This window comes from Panthera pardus, unplaced genomic scaffold (genome assembly GCF_024362965.1).
Source record: "Panthera pardus isolate Hobbes unplaced genomic scaffold, ASM2436296v1 HiC_scaffold_6, whole genome shotgun sequence".
Classification (NCBI taxonomy): domain Eukaryota; kingdom Metazoa; phylum Chordata; class Mammalia; order Carnivora; family Felidae; genus Panthera; species Panthera pardus.
The window spans coordinates 82,016,164-82,022,658 of NW_026526991.1; positions in this window are offsets into that span (position 1 = coordinate 82,016,164).

Consider the following 6,495-nt stretch of genomic DNA (forward strand, 5'->3'; position numbering starts at 1 on the left):
AATGAGATATCACCTCACACCTCTCAGAATGGCTAAAATTAACAACACAGGAAATAACAGATGTTGATGAGGATGCAGAGAAAAGGGAACCCTCTTATACTGTTGGTGGGAATGCAAACTGGTGCAGCCACTCTGAAAAACAGTATGGAGGTTCCTCACAAAGTTAAAAATAGAACTACCCTACGGCCCACAAATTGCACTACTAGGTATTTACCGAAAGGATACAAAAGTACTGATTCAAAGTGATATATGCACCCCAACGTTTATAGCAGCATTATCGACAATAGCCAAATGCTATCGACAAATAGCACAAATGTCCATTGACTAATGAATAGATAAAGAAGACGTGGTATATACATACAATGATATTGTGTTTCTAATTTCAAAATCCATTTGTTTATTGCAAGTACATAGGAAAGCAATGAATCTTTGTATATCAATCTTGTATCCTGCAACCTTGCTGTAATTGTTTCTTAGTTCTAGGAGCTTTCTTTTTTCTTTTCTTTTCTTTTCTTTTCTTTTCTTTTCTTTTCTTTCCTTTCCTTTCCTTTCCTTTCCTTTCTTTTCTTTTTTGTCAATTCTTTTAGATTTTCTATGTAGACAATCATGTAATCTCTGAACAAAGACAGTTTTATTTCTTCTTTCCCAACCTGCATACTTTTATTTCCTTTTCTTCTCTTATTGCATTAGCTAGGATTTCCAGGACAATGTTGGCAAGTTGTGAGAGTGGACATTTTTGTCTTATTTCTGATCTTAAGGAGAAGCTTCAAGTTTCTTACCATTAAAGATGATATTAGCTGTAGGTTTTTTGTAGTTATTTTTTATCAGGTTGAGGAAGTTCCCCCTCTATTCCTAGTTTACTGAGAGTTTTTATCATGAATAGGTGTTGGATTTTGTCAAACGCTTTTTCTATGTCTATATGATCATGTGACTTGTCTTTTTCAGCTTGTTGATATGAAGAATAACATTAATTGATTTTCAAATATTGAACAAGCTTCGTATATCTGGGATAAATCCTATTTTCTCATAGTTTGTTTAATTATTTTCTTTTTACACATTGTTGGATTTAATATGCAGATATTTTCTTGAAGATTTTTGCATCTGTGTTTTTGAGAGATAATGGTTTGTAGTTTTCTTTTCTTATAATGTTTCTCTGATTTGGTATTAGAGTAATGCTGACCTCATTGAATGAGTTAGGAAATCCTCCTTTTGTTTTTATCTCTTTAAATTTTTGGTAGAATTTACCAGTGAATTCATCTGGAACTGGCACTTTCTGTTTTGAAAAGTTTTTAACTATTGATTCCATTTATTTGATATAGTCCTATTCAGATTTTCTATTTCTGCTTGTGTGCATTTTGACAGGTTGTGCCTTTCAAGGAACTGGTCCATTTCATTTAGGTTATCAGATTTGTGTCCATAGAATTGTTTATATCATTCCTTTATGATGGATGCTTTTTCATTTCTGATATTATTAATTTATGTCCTCTCTTTTTTCTCAGTTAGCCTGTTTAGGGAGGTATTGATTTTATCAGTCTTTTCTAAGAACCATCTTTTGGTTTCATTGTTTTTTCTCTATTGATTTCCTCTTTTCAATTTAATTGATATTTGTAGATCAATTGAAAGTGCAAATTTGAAGAAGACAAACCCTATAAGATTTTGAGTCTTGATTCCAAAGTTTCAGATTGTTAAGGGTAGGTCCAAAGAACATAGTGGGTGAAGACAGGGCTTGGGGTTAGCATGATGGACACAGCAAAATGCCAAATGGATAGAGGAGCCTAAGATGAGGGGGGCAATATTATAATAGCTGACCATGTAGCCCAAACTGAATGAAACATCAAGAGAAGTTAGAAGGTCTCCCATGTGCTGTTGTGGTAGAAAGAATGATAAGTAATTGAAGCTAAAATAATAGTAGAAGAGGAATTTTAGTTCTTATGAGTGAATGTAAGAAATAATAGATGACGAGGTTGCAATATAAACAATGAAAGGACCAATTTGAGAACTCAGTTGGGAAATGTACAAAGAGAACCAGGATATAGCTATGTGGGTGGAACCTGGTATGGCCTGGAGATGAAGGCCAGTAAAGCCATAAAAGGCAAGAGGATGTAAGGTCAGTAAGTTGCCATAATCATTGTCATTAAGAAGCTTTTAGTAAAGGCTGGAATAATCAAGTTTGAATTTTAGGTTTTGTACCGAACAAAGTGATAGATGCCATATCTGGCCACTAGAAATTTATCATCTGAAACCTCTGGGAAGAAATGAAAACTAATTTCTCCATTTCTGGAGGATACACCTCACTTGCTTTTTCCAAATTGAGAGGAACCAGGAGGACGTTTCAGTGACAAGTTATTGTCTAAAATGCTAAAATATGTTGAAATCTACTTTGGTAGACTGAAGGTCAGAATACATTTTTTTAAAAACAGACATTGAATGGCTTCTTCTTTCACTTTCTGCCACAGTGTCTGCTAGGCAAGGAAAATGACTCATTAATAAATTTAGCACTAGAGGTCTGACTCATTCAGAAACCTCCTAACAACCACCTCACCCATTCTTACTATACTTTAGCTAATGATATTCTCCAGCTTAGGCTGTCAGAATTATGCCTCACACATGGGTAATGGGTTTTATAGTTGTACTAGAAGTAGGCTAGTAGTAATAATTTCATTTTAGTGATGTAGAAGCCGATCTAAGTGAATCACCTTAGGCTAGACATTGAATAGGGTGTGAAACTACAGTTCTTCCTCAGCAGTGTCCATAGCAAAACACTTAGCCCCAGATCAGCCACTCCAGGTGATGATTTGACGTCTAAATCCAGTGACTATACAGAAATAACTTCTACCAAATTTGAAGAAGTGATAGCATATCTGCTAATGAACAACTTGAGCGCAGGAAGAATTTCTTATCCAAATTTATATTTTCTGTACCTAATACAGAGATCAGTAATAAGTATTCAAAAACATGTTTGTTAAATGAATGAATATCTTAAATATCAATTTTTGTGATCACTGTCCTTCCTGAGAATATAATAAAATGCATGCTTTGTAGCTAAGGCAAATGTAGTTGTCAGCAGTGAAATGTATTCAAATGCAAGTATCAAGGCTGAAAAGATCTATCGCCCTATATAATTTTCAGTCTCTTTGGTCTCACTTTCTTGATCAGGGTTTGATGCTAATATCCAGGTAGTTCCTGGGGCAGAGGTAGGGAAGGAGCACAACATGATGCCAAACTGACCTCTAGCTTTCTGGGCTTAAGGTCTCCAAAGTGTTATTTTTGTGTTTATGGTCAGAAGCTTGGAAACCTCAGTAGCATCCTCTATACCACTAGAAAGAGAATGTAGGTGAATCTCAGAGAAGTCAAATCCAATCAATAAATATTTACAGAAACATCTACATCTACAATAAATATTTACTGACACATTTGGGGGTTACAAAATTTAATATATAGGTTTTATCCTAAAGTGTTTGCAATCTACATCGGGGGCAAAAGGTATAAAAAGTGTGAAAAGGTGACAATACAAGGTACAAATAGCAGTTCAAGATAATAAACACCATAAATGACTATGCAGCATTTATCTTTCCTCTTCTTGATTCCTACCAGGCGTCCAAATTTACTCAAGTATCCACTCCTCCCAGGGGATAGAGAAGATGGATCTCCCCCCAGACCAAGTGATAGTCCTAATGAGTAAGGACTAGTAACACGTGACATTTCCTGTGCAACTGCTACTGGTTCAGCAGTAGGCACGTGACCAATGCTGGCTCAAGCCAACTGAGAGAAACAATAGCCACTGCTCAGGGAGAGGGCTCCCACTGTATGCTGTTAGAAGAAGGTGGCCCTAGATACTTTTGGCAGCCATCTTATGGCCGTGAAGAAACCAGATATGGGATGGCAGAGTGGAGAAAACTTGGGTCACCAATGATGCATTTAAGTCCCTAAATCAACCTTGGAGTCTGTCCTAACTCAGAGTTTCCTGCTACATGATAAATTTCTTACTGCTTAAGTTGGCTTGGTGGGGGATTTGTTTCCAAAAGAATCTCAAGGAGACAATGACCAATTGCCAAATGCGTGGGCAGATAATAATGACTGTGAGAGTCCAGAATGGGGAGAGTTCACATCAGGCTAGAGTGGTCAGGACAGCATTCAGAGAAACAGAGGCTTTAAAAATGAATAGAATTTGTACAGAAGGAGAGGCAGGAGAAAGGCATTCCAGACAAAAACCAGAAGATGAAAGGAATTTGAGGAACAATAAAGGAATAGAGAGTGCAAAGTGAGGAAGGAAAGGTCAGATCATATTTTAGAAGACCTTGAAGAGCAAGTTCAAGTACCTGGGACTCTGCTATTTAGGCACTAAGGCTTCAATAAAGAGTTTTGAACAAGCAAATTATCTGTTCCTGCCTGAGCATTTGAAGTCGGGTCCATCCAGCACGCATTATACTCCTGCTGGGCTATAACAACAAGTTTCAAACATTAGTGGGTATTTTAAGCAAATGGCCCACACCACTGCCCTTTCCCCCTGACCTACCTCCACTTTGATCTCATCTCTCTGGCTCCACACTCATGTCTCTGGGATCCTGACTTGGATTCTGTGTCTTTGGCTTCTGCAGATTAGTCTCTCATCCTGATCACCCCATTGCCTAGTCTTTGTTTCTTCTCTCATAAACTCTAGGGTAGCAGGCCTTTCTGCAGTGGAATCCCACTATGTTCTTATTGGATACTTTACTTCCTCATAGGCTAATCTCCATCCAAGGTACTCGGGAGACAAGAATGGAGGAAAGGTTAGGATAGGAAATGACAGAAACAGGCCAAATATGGCTGTGCTCATGGTCTGAACCAAGATTGTCTTAAGGGAAGTCACACAAGTAGTTAATATATATGGTATGCAAAGAGTGCTTAGAAGTTGACCAGAACAATATGAACAACCTAACTGAAAAATGAGTTAATGGCTAACCAACATGCAAAAAGTGTTCAAATTCCTTAAAATTATGGGACCACAAATTAAAGAAACAATAAAATATCACTTTACTGATACCTGTTACTCTGGCAAAAGTTAGAAAGAGCTGTACTACTTATTGCTGGTGGGAATGTAGAGAGAAGTGGACTTTTATACCATACTCTAGGAAATATGAAGATTTACAGCCTTATTGGTGAGGGCAAAATGGCAACATCTCTTAAAATTAAAAATACATCTAGCCTTCAATCCAACAATCCACTTCACTCCACTCCTGTGGATAGACATAGAAACAGCAATACAAAAGATAAGTACACTTATATATTGCAATTCTACTTGTATGAGGGAGGAAGCTGGATAAAAAAAAGAGAATACTCATCAAAGAAAGAAGGAGTGAATAAATTACAGAATATTATGTAGCCATTATAGTCGATTAGTGCTTTGCCCGTTGACATGGAGGGATTTACATGGGGAATACAATGGCTCAGATTTATCTCCTGCTTACTAAACACAAGGTACAGTTCTAAGTGCTTCACATGTGTTAACTTACTGATCCTCATAATAATCCTGTGAACTAGGTATTATTATAGAAAAGTTAAGTAATTGTTCAAGAATGCAATTAGTAAGTGGCAAAGCTAGGATTTGAACCCATAGAGGTGTGGAGCTGCTGAAATCAGTGGATTGAGGAGACTAAGAGAGGAAATCCAATTTAAAAAAAAGAAAAGTATCGGACTTTACTTACTAAATAAATCAGGTATGACACAGTAGAATTTATGCATTACAAAACTATACAGTTGTGTATGTAAAGAAACTTGGTCTTTTAAAAATGAGAAGGTATAGAATCATAGAATGTTAGAGTTGGGAGAAAATAGAAGAATCATGTAACACAATCACCTATCTGAAGCCTGAGATGCCTCCATAATATACCAGTAGTTGGAAGATATACCAGGATGACAAATTTAATGCTTTTAATTAATTAATTAATTAGTCAGGTAGTCCCTATTTTATTTGGATCTTTGGTTTTTATCAGTTTTTGTCTATCATTTGGTTTTCATACAGAATAATCATATTTTTCTCTTCCACAAAAAGCCTGTCAAATATTTTAGAAAAGATATCATATTCTACGTAGACATTCCTTTCTCCAAATGCCTAGTTCCTTCAACATGATTTTGAATTTCCATTATTTCTTACAAATATCATCTGGTTTGTTTATATCTCTCTTCTTTCTTTCCTTCTTTCTTTCTTTCATTCTTTCTATCTCTCTCTTTCTTTCTTTTATTGAGAGAGAGAGAGGGCCCAAGTGAGGGAGAGGCAGAGAGAGAGAGAGAGAAAGAGAATCCCACACAGGCTCTGCACTGTCAGTGTGGAGCGAAAGTGGGGCTCAAGCTCACCGGATGTGGGCCTCAAACTCATGAACCGAACAGTGAGATCATAACCTAAGCAGAAGTAGGGTGTTTGACTGAGCTGCCCAGGCACCCCTGTATCTCTTTTTAAGCATGGTGCTCACAGTTGGATGTGGCTGGGACACATGGTGACCGTTCAAGATTCTGACC